Source organism: Triticum aestivum, chromosome 6A (assembly GCF_018294505.1).
Source record: "Triticum aestivum cultivar Chinese Spring chromosome 6A, IWGSC CS RefSeq v2.1, whole genome shotgun sequence".
In the NCBI taxonomy this organism is placed as follows: Eukaryota; Viridiplantae; Streptophyta; class Magnoliopsida; order Poales; family Poaceae; genus Triticum; species Triticum aestivum.
This window is the reverse complement of record NC_057809.1, coordinates 614,930,785-614,941,742: the sequence shown is the minus strand read 5'-3', so window position 1 is coordinate 614,941,742 and position 10,958 is coordinate 614,930,785. Positions and strand designations below refer to the sequence as shown.

Below are 10,958 nucleotides of genomic sequence, written 5' to 3'. Positions count from 1 at the left end.
GCATGTAAAAATTTTCAATTTTTTTGTACAACTAAGATGAAATTTCTGTGTAATATAAAAACGTTTCGTACCATTAAAAAAATTTACATGAAATTTTTTGTAAATATTCCATCGTTTCAAAAAACATGTTACGATGAAAATAATTGTTTGCATAGGTTGAAAAAATGTTTAGGAAATATTCTAGTCTTTCAAAAAAATATCCGTGAAACTTTAGAAAATATGTATACAATATAAGAAAATGTATATCAACTAATAAAATTACTTCATTGCTCAGGTAGGATTTAATAATAACTGCACCAGATAACTAAGAAAAAATTCACCTAAATGCATAGAAAGCGGTATCTTCAACAAGTTTCTGAGCCTCAGATTGGCTGGCATATATATCGAAACTGCAGCAAATGAAGCCGCAGAGGCTCTTTTTGACTTCCCGGTTTGGATGCCAGCATTTCCTGCATGCACCTTTGGTCCAAATACTAGCGTGATTGCGGAACAGATATAACACGGTAGACTAACAAGTAATAGAACATCAACGTTCATACAAAAAAAACCATCAAAAGTAGCATACCAAGACGTAGTTTAACATTTGATCCTCCAGATTTGACAAACATTCGAGCATACAACTAACAAGTTCTGACAGACCTGGCCGCAAGCTGAAGATATTATTTTTCTTTATTGCTTTTCAATAAAGCTACACACATAAAAGCATGAGCACTAACAGCATGTTCTAGGCCATGCATAACAAAATCATAACAATGCTTTGGATGCAATTAACCAGCCACCTCATACTACATAACTACAATCCTCCTAAGGATAATATTTTAGGATAATAGAAGGTTTCCCAGGAACCAAGACAGTCCAAAAGTCTCCCTGGCCTAACAAAACCAGCACATGGAGATAGCAAAGTTACCAAGTGTTTATTAGTACAGATTGAGCCTACTTTCCACAAGTAAAAGACAGTAAGCAAATCGATTCAATTTCTTGATCCTGAGATCAATCAACTCATGTTCTTCCTGAGATTCAGAATGCAGGTCTTTCCCTACCCTAAGTTCTGAACTTCTGATTCGGCATGCATCCGTCACTCAATTTCTTGTTCGACTGTTCAGCATCTCGTGCCAGCTTTTTAACCTCTTCCCGAGCTGCTTCCTTTTGCATGTAATTGAAGAGCCAGAGTATGTATGGCACCAGCATCTTCTCTCTTCTGTTCGAGTTCTTGCACCAGCATTTGTACACCTTCAGTAGTTCAGTTCAGTCTTCTCCTGCTCGGACTGTGACTTCAAGAGCCCTAGATCAGACGCACTGTTGATATTGTAGTAGAGCCACATCTTTTCCAGTATTTAATTGTGAGGTAGTGCTCCTAAGGGCTTGGATCTCACTCTCAAATTTTCTCTTCGAATCCACCAGAGACACATGTCACCATGAAGTTCTTCTATCAAAAGCTCAGAGCAACGGTTTTGTTCAGACAGTCTAACAACTCCCTTCTTCAGCTCGCAGAATGCGTCCTCCGGGTTAACTTCCTCCTTCTTGAGTCTTGACAATAAATAACTCTGGTGACACACCAAGCGCATCCTTGGGCAGATCATCATGATCAAACGGTGCACGCAAGGGTGCCAGCCAGTGGCGGAGCCAGCTCAAACTTAGAGCCTGGGCAAGATATACGTGATGCTAAGTTAATTTGATTTTGTCCAAACAAACTGTAAGTAAATCATTTATTTACTACTAGAGCTCCATGCACATGCACCATGGGAGCCCGGGCAACAGCCCCGGGTCGCCGGGTGCTGTCTCCGCCACTGGTGCCAGCATTTCTGATATATGTGGCTTCCCTTCTTGGCTTCAGGAGGGCGAGTCCTCAGACGTTGATGGCACGCCGGAGTGTGCCAGTGGCTTGATCATACCTTTCTACTCAGGCATGGTATGCTCTGTACTCTTCCACATGTTTCATGAGCTCAGAGTGTTCTTTATAGTACATTTCCGCTCTCCTTGCAAATGAATCAGCATCTTCATTGATATGGTTTTATCATCGGTTTTGACCGTCACATTCATGCCTGTTTCACAAGGAGAAATTCAATTAACCATATGCCATAACATGAAGGTTTGGACATGTCTTGGGCCAAAATTTTAAAACTTTGACTGTGAATATCATTTTAATTATTCAGATTAGAGTGGTTAATCACCACTCCTGTAGTACTATCAAAGATTGGTTAGGGACTTGTGAAAATGATTCTTATGCTGACTGTTTTACTAGAATGTCTTCTACCCCTCCAAAGAAGACTTACTGAAAATAAGGAAAAAAATAACATAGAATAATTTTCATTTCCTAACCCCTCTGGCATAAACAAGCAATGAGTGCTTCAGAGCTATTACATGTTATGTACATCACTACATCCAACGGAAAATAGCAAATATTTAATACCATGTTTAGAACAATTTAACATGGATGGTACAAGTTCATCCTAATAAGAACTGAAATCAAGGAATTTGTGTAGTAATACGTTGAAGTCAAGTACTCCGTCCATTTCAAAACATAAGGTCAATATTTTTGCAATGTCCTTCCAAAATACAAGGCATTCATGTAGAAAAGATGGACGGACTATTTCTCATATTTTCAAGACAATAACACCAGGGTAACATGGTCATTTCCTCTACTATTAATTGCTTCCTCAATCTCGTGCTAAATGGAGATAGTAACAACTATCACATATGCAAAACTGGAAGGCTGCACGCTCGGAAATAGAAGCATCCCCAGAGTCTGAATAACTTCAGGAATTGAATATCCAAAACAGCAACAAAACGTAATATAAAGCAAGAATAGTCTGCAAAACAACATAATAACAATAGTTTGGAGCTACTAAATATTCTATTCCAAGCATGCAGAACTACCTGAACCCAAATGCATGACAGGTCTCAGTTCAGTGGTTACAAATGTAGATCCGAACAGCACTGGCGGCTACCGGGCGAAAGGACGGGAGGCAAAGCAACTAACTGAACTACTGAACTTACCGTTGCACTTGAGGGGGAAATGCAACCACCAAACCCTACCATCAGATCTCATCAAATGTTGAACTGATAACACGAGGACCAACGCCTATTCCCATGGAAGTTGCCCTTCATGGTTGCATTTTTGTTTAATGACTTGGGGCCTCCAGGATTCCTGAGAAATGGCGAGAGTTTCAAATCAAAGAAATGTTTCACCTACGATGTTCAAATTCAAATTAGTACAAAAATATACTCACATCTTCTGTCTCTTTGCAGCATCATGCTTCATTTTCAGAACAGTGTCCATTGAATGCACATTAGACCCAGGTCCTCTGCACTCCCATGCATATCCGGCACCAACCAACATCTCTGTTACTGAAGAATCCACCCTGGACAGTACAACAACCGCAGTTCAGAAATTATTATGTACATCAAGTATATAGCATATGGAAACTCATAATGCATCAGCAATAAACACAAAAAGGAAAATAATTTTATGAATTCAATACTCATTACACGCCGAACTGAAGCGGCCAGATTCTTGTGGAAAACCATGTTAAGCATAGTCATCAAAATTTGGATCATTATGAATAGTCACCATGAAGACCTGCTGATGATGAAGTTTCAAATCAAGCATTGACTTATTAGAACCATCAGTCCTGTGATGGCCAAATTCTGCACCAGGTGACACAAAGTCAAGATGACCAACAACTGAATGTGGTTTCCTTGATAAATCTTCAGGGAAGCCTATAGGATATGGACCTGGCTTGTTTGGGAATGGAGGACTTCAAGGTAATGAATCGAAACCATCAAAAGGCCTTGGGCCTCTCTGAAAACTATCTTCATCAAGATGAGTTGGCCCTGGAAATTTGCTTCATATTCTCTTCAATATCTTTAGGGTTGACATTGTATCTGCCAGGATATGGTGGCACCAATGACCTGAAATGTTCTTGTGAAGAATTGAACCCTTCTTCGTGGAAAGCCCTGGAATTTCCAAGCGCCTCTCTGCCAATACCATTTCTCTTTTTCATTCCTGAATGGATGAAATTTTTGGTCAAGATGATTACAATGAAAAAACTTGAAAGTATCTGATTTCGGTTCAAGAGAATTACCAGCAGGATGTACCAGTCAACATTTTCTAGAGCAAAACGAGGCATAGTTGTGTCATGATGTCCAGGCAAGGGTCCACCCATGGGAGGCCGAATCATGCCATCATCATCAGGTCTGATGGGTGCAGCCGTGCAGGCCGTGGAATGTTTGGTGCAAGCGCCCTTGGTGCCATTTCAGGTTGATATAAACCATATGGTTGTTACTGCGCTGTAGGCCAGATATTTTCAGGAAAACTATGACTAGGTTGCCTCATTGGATTCATCTGGCCTTGTGTACATGGCACAAGATCAGGATGGAGCTATGCTGAGGAAGAATAGTATCAGGTCCAGACGGACGCTGTCAGACCATGCCTGGGGGCACATAGGATCCCAGTGCTCCCAGGATTTTCTGTGATGTCTGCTGCAATGGTCCTCCTTTCTCAAGATCATTGGATATATTTGAAGCTTCAGACCAGAATCATCCTTTCCCTTGCCTTTGTCTGAACCATCTGCTCTGCTCAATGCAATGCCAGTTTGTACTGAATTTTTCTGACATTACCAAAATCATTCTGCTCTCCATTCACATTTTTATCACCCAGAGATTCTGGCTTTATGCCAGAAGATTCACCGCCCCCATTTGTATTACCACCTACTTCAGTATTGCCAGTAGCATTGGCTGAACTTTTTGACTTTCCTGATTCCTGGAACTATGCGGTGTTGCAACATAGCTCATAGACCTGCTAGTCGAAGTTGGAATAAGCTGTTGCTGCATATATTGTGGACCATGGGATTGGAAAGGTTGAGAATGCATTTGTTGTTGTGATGAGCGCATTCCGTGTTGGTATGATTGACCTGTTTGTGAAGGAACAGATGTGTTAGGAGGAAAATCCTTGTGGCGGTGCTTGGGAAGGGATGCCGGGTACATGCATTGGTGGCTGCTGAAAATGATGCCCATGTTGCTGATGTTGTGGTGTATGCAGAGTACCTTGAGGAGTAAGCATGGCTGGCTGTTGGCCGTTCAATGGAAGTTGACCCTGCGGAGGGTGTACAAGTGCAGGATGCTGAGAACCAGCTAACTGTTGGTGATGGCCTGCGGCTTCGAATATGATTGATGACCTGCTACCACATGTAGTAGAGGATTCTGAGGTTGTGCAGCCGGATGAGGCTGATGATAAACCTGAAGTTGTGGGTACAATTGCTGCTGCACTTGTGGATGCTGGTGTTGTATCTGAGACTGAAGATGTTGCTGCTGACGTAAGTACTGCATTTGCGGATGTTGTTGCTGGGAAACAACCTGCTGATGTCATCGAGGATAAGGTCATATGGCTGCACCTGGGAGGCTATTTGTTTGAGTTACAGCCATTGCAAATGGCTGGTTAGCAACTGTGAGTATGGGCTATAGGTTGTACATCACCCTGCAGTTGCATCTGTGGAATTTGAGGTGCTGAATGCAATGGTGGATTCTGCTGATGAGGCTGCGGCTGAACAACTGGTACTTGGAGTTGAGGAAGATGGGTTTGATTCTGGGGCTGATTTGGCACCGCGTGTTGGGGCTGTCAGGGCTGCAGGAAGTGAGGCTCAGCATATGGAGCAGGTTGTGCAGGAACTTGAGCAACATTCTGTGGTGCCACTTGCGTTTGAGGCGGTGTGTACTGTTGGTATTGGCCACTGTTGATACTGCCGAGTGTAGGGGTTGCAGCCAGGGTAATGCTGCTGGTAATACTGTTGATACTGGAGCTTCTGCTGGTACTGCTCGGCCATTTGAGTTTGTGGTGCAACTGCTTGACCTTGAGTAGCAGCAGTATGCTCCCCTGCAAGAAGGGCCACAGCCACCGTGCTTGTTCTGGAGTAGTTGCCACTGCAGAAGCTGTTACAGCTCCGGCTGTAGTTGCAGCTGGCTCTGCTGTAGGAGCTGCTGCAGGTGCCACTGAGGAAACTGCAGACGGATCTCGGTTCGTTGCAGCTTGATGACTGTATCAGTTACTGTCAGTCTCTTGTGTTCAGTGTTGCATGCCCTACAAAGACACACAAAGGTACACAAACATTAATAATACATAGAGAAATAGTCCTAGACTTATAGAGCAACTTGAGGATGTACAGTCTGAGTACCGCAATGGTTACAAATACCAGGGGAGTTCCCATAGGCGCAAGCGGTACCATGTGTGATGCATTCAGACAGATTTCCTTGGCATTGGCAACCACTTGTTGTATAGGCTGTGTATTGTAAAATTACTAATTCTCTCAGCAAGTGACTTATATGAATCCTGCAGAGGTTGCATATTGGAAAGCAGATCGTAACAAAGAGGGCACCACTTCCAGGTACACTCGATGTGTTATGCACAAATCACTTCCTTAAGAAGAAAGCTATACCTCGGAATTGGCTTCTATCACCAAGTGGGCAGGCTTGTGCGGTTGCTGCCACGTAAGCCAATCAAGGTTTCCAGTAGAGACGTGTGTACTGAGTTCGCATAGCTTCATTTGGGTATATGAGTGTTTGACAAACAGGACAAAAGTATTTTCACAAGAAGAGTTTTTATATTCAGAATACATTCATTATCGACATTGCCCGGTCCCACTAACTTCTATCCAGTAGGCATTCTGGTTCCTGCACACATGCTAATTTCATAACTTATGCATGAAAAATGTATGAGGTGCTAAAACCAGAAATCCAACGAGGATACAAAAAAGACAATTATTCTAATTTTATAAAAGGGAGCGAATACAGATTGCCATTCACAAGTTACAAGGCACTGTAAACCTGTAATCAAAACATGGCCCCACTGTATTCACAGCATAATAAGAACTAAAGAAAATGGTTAATTAGCCAACGGTGACGAAATGTTCATCTTTTTAACAATAGCATGTCAAATATTAGGATTCAACTAAATACGCGCAGCAGGTACAAACACTGACCCTCACACATCGCCGCTGCTTTCCAGAATTAATTCACCAATGCGAAAGCGATGAAGGAAACTATAGAGCCAACAGCGGCAGTAAGCCAATGAACATACACATGGCTGATTGCCCCTTCCGCGGCAGCTCTGGAGGTTGGTATGCCACGCCCCACGGGTTTCGGCGCCACCGGTCATGGCTGCACCTTCCCTTCGCACCCTATGGCAGCGTCAGTTGAGAGTCATGCCCAAGGCCGACAGGGCAATGTGGAGATCAGCCTTGCACCTTGCCTCCTGGATGGTGTGGAAGGAGTGAAATGCAAGAATTTTCCAGAACCTCCAATGCTCCTCCACACAGGTGGTTCTCCAGGATTGTAAACGAGGGCGCAGTTGGCAGCAGGTGGGCATTTCGCAGCTAGATAGAATTTTTCCACCCCCCCTGAGGTTGGTGCTTGTTGTTCTGCTGGTCTGTTACCTGGCTGCCAGCGCTATATCCCAGCCCCTAGCTCTCATTTCATTTGTAACTTTGTTTTACTCCTCCTATATTAATGAAATACAGCAGCCTGCTGTTCTTTTGTCAAAAAAGAAAAGGACCAAGTAACTAGTCTATATCAGGCGGATGAACTAAGGAGAACTGTAATCTATATCTAGGGTCAGACTTAACAGGGGAAACAGGGGTTCAGCTGGACAAAACCCTACTTATTTTCTGAAAATAAACAGCTATGAATAGTATTGATTATGGATCTCAATCAAAAGTATCGTTCGTTGAGGAAATTAGGCATCAAAATACATGGGCGGATGCACCCCGAATGTCCTTTCCATCCTTATAAGGGAGATTTGTCTAATTTGATTCGGCTGTTCCTCACCCCCACAAAGATCTGAACAAGCTAGGGCTTCGTTACCAGCAAAAGGAATCGTACCCTGACAATACCTTGTAGTTTTTGAGATAAAGTAACTTTATGCGAAGATTGCTGTCTCAGGACAGTTTGGTGCTCAGATTTCTTAATTAAATCTGATGGGCTGAACATTTTCAGTAATGGAATTCCTGTTTACCGCATAATGTGCAGCCTGGTGCTAGTGATTTGTCCAGGTGCGACACAGTTTCGTCAGTGCTTGCATTTGTGATAAAAATTAAAATAACCGGCAAAGCATGGTTGTTGTGAAAGCAAGCGCGTACAAAAAAAATGACGATAAGGAAAGGATCATACAGTAATCTAGAGGCATACCTGATCAGAGACAACTCAAACTGTATGATGCAGGGGGGATTTTCAAAGGATCCTCTCCAGATATCATTTCCTATTTGCTTTCTTCAGAGTTCAGATGTGCTTTGTGAAGGATCTTCAACAGCGTCACTGTGTGCTGACCTTTCTGGCCAATTTTAGGGGCCATCAGTATATTGATATCATAAAATGCTACGCGGAATATAAACTACTTTATTATGGTGCAGAACTGTTCTCTGAATCTACTGTTAATACCACAAAGAACTGAGCATAAGTGCATAGCTAAGTAACTGTTATTACAGGAACAGGTAGTGAGAAAATAATCCATGATGTAACTCCAACTATTCCATTAAATCTATGCGATGCCCCACTGAACAGTCTAAAGCAGCTCGACAGAACGTGATCATTGATGAATCTGGCTATGATGGGTACATCCGTACATATACCATATGTAAAGAAGAGAGAACAAAGAATATGTGAATCTCGTATCAAAGCAATATCCGACATAATAGAAGAACTTCAGTCCTCTGACTTCAGAGCTAGCTATCTCCAGCAAAAAATGTCCTTGTGTCATAATGTAACACCAAAAGATACACAAAAAAGCGCCAACACCACATAGGACAGGACACACACGGACAAGATAACTCAATTAGGTTTCTATCCTTGCTTTGTTCATAATGTAACACCAAAAAATCACACCATTCTCTTTTTTGTATATGCTGTCCAAGACTCGTAAAAAGTCCAATGTGGTGCAAAATCAACCACAATCATGCATAGGAAACACACGAGCCACCACTAATTGAGGAGGGACGTTGGACATAAGTCCTAGCAAAAAATTACAGTGCACTTACAAACAAAAACCAAGCGTTTTTGCAGCGCCCTTTCTAAACAAAATTGGGTGTTACTTCTTCCGATTAACATGAAAAATCTTAAGCTGTGTTACATGTCAAAAGATAATGTCATACCACCATAAGCTCAGGTATGCAAAGTACCAAACACATAAGATTTTACATACAGCATAGTACCTTAAGAGGTACTATAAGGGTTGGTTCTCTGAAGGCGAAACTTCATCAAAAACGGGATTTTGAGCAGTGGAGCGATCTGCAAGAGTAAGTCCTAATCAGTTCGAGCGGCAGACATAATCCAAAGAAATTTTGAGAGGTAGATTTTTACAAATCATATGCCCTCTACTGTTCTGCCTTGTGCGTTGGCCGAGCACGACAGTTGAGCCTCTGCAAACTGAAACGATAGTCATATACTGAAGATACGTCAGTGTTCAGCTACAAGGCCAACAGTAGGGGAGAATCACCCCTGCGTTTGCATCACCTGATCTCGCACCGACAGCCTTGGTGCATCATTCTTGTGCCGGGAGATGTGCAGGGCAATGCAGTGCGGTATATTGAACGGCACATCCTGAGTAGCAAACTGCAAACTCCATGTGCACATTTGCAGATCCACCGAAAGGGAAGGATCCTTAGGTCAGTTGACAATGGCCATGGCATCGGGAAGATTAACGCGGAGGAGTAGGGTTTCCCGGGGGCGCACCTGGGTTGATGACCACGAGATTGGAGCCTAACTCGGCCTGTCGGCCATGAGCTGCGGCGGCACCACCGTCTTGAGGTAATCCTGCGCGCGACGCGGGCGGGAGTCACAGAAGCAACCCATGACAAGCCACTCGCTGGGTTTCTCGGGGGCTGGTGGAGCTTATGGTCGGCGGTGGCTGGAGCCTGGAGGCCCGCGGCTGCGGTGGAACGGGGCGCCGGAGTTCAAGGTGGAGGACTGGAGGCTGCGTTTTTTTCTTTTTGGGAGAGAAGGCTGCGTAGCCGCCGCGGTATCAAGTTGGGTTGAATTTCGGCCCACCCGGAACTTTGGCCCACGTGGAAACAAATATGTACTTTGGAAAAACGTGTATATATTCTAAAAAAATATGAAAAAGTGTATATAAGCAAGGTGAGAGAAATGACAGCTGGGTCTCCTGAGATGTCATGACAAAGCTGAAAAAATTGGGAGGTCCGGGCTTCAGAGATATAGAAGTATTTAATCTTGCTTTATTGGCTTTTTTTGGCGTGGTGTATTCTACAAGAACCAAAATACCTCAGTGCACATATTCTTAAGGCAAGGTATTTTCCTCGGTCCGATTTTATGCAAGCCCAAGTTGGTAACGCGCCCTCTCATGTGTGGAGGGCGATAATGAAAGGGAAAGACATGTTAGCTCAAGGTCTGATCGGCGGCGTGGGAAATGGTCAAACAATAAATATATGAAGAGAAAATTGGTTACCCAGGAAATACAACATGTGTCCAATCACTAGCCTCATCACGCTCCACCTGAACTAGTCAGCGAACTTATCTTACAAACTACGGGCGACTGCAACAAGGAGTTGATTCGCAACACTTTCATATCCATTGATGCAAAGGCAATTCTATCTATCCCTTTGTGCACAAGGGCGTTTGATGATTTCTAGGCATGGAACTATGACCAAAGGGGCATCTTTTCGGTCAGATCGGACGTGTTGATTCGTCAAAACACCCACGTGAGGCTTGGCTAGAGGGACGTGTGAATTCGTCAAATGCTGAGGGTGAACAACGCTCTTGGTGCAATCTTTGGAAGGTGCAAGTGCCTTCAAAGATTAAAATCTTTCTTTGACGTTTGGCTCAACAATCTATTCCTTCAACTGACCTGCTTCATCACCGCAACATGGTTGTTTGTAGCACCTGCACACTGTGTGGGGCAGAGGAGGGAGGACTCATGATGGCACTCGCTACTGGATTGCATGATGCCCCGTTGC

The 10,958-nt window shown here is 43.4% G+C and overlaps 1 long non-coding RNA gene across 11 annotated transcripts; it reads right to left on the bottom strand.

The window, feature by feature from the left end:
- Positions 1-744: 744 nt before the first annotated feature.
- On the bottom strand, positions 745-9,983 carry LOC123129101 (uncharacterized). Of its 11 annotated transcripts, XR_006463599.1 has the most exons (13): positions 9,718-9,983; positions 9,499-9,597; positions 9,346-9,411; positions 9,198-9,273; positions 8,179-8,320; positions 6,432-6,666; positions 6,171-6,275; positions 4,086-6,076; positions 3,736-4,006; positions 3,490-3,648; positions 3,231-3,362; positions 2,998-3,148; positions 745-2,042 (listed from the first exon to the last, which is right to left on the bottom strand). It is a non-coding gene; the product is annotated as an uncharacterized lncRNA (long non-coding RNA). The 11 variants fall into 11 exon arrangements; XR_006463596.1 differs by having other exon boundaries at positions 3,490-4,006; XR_006463590.1 differs by having other exon boundaries at positions 3,572-4,006.
- Between the last annotated feature and the right edge of the window lie 975 nt (positions 9,984-10,958).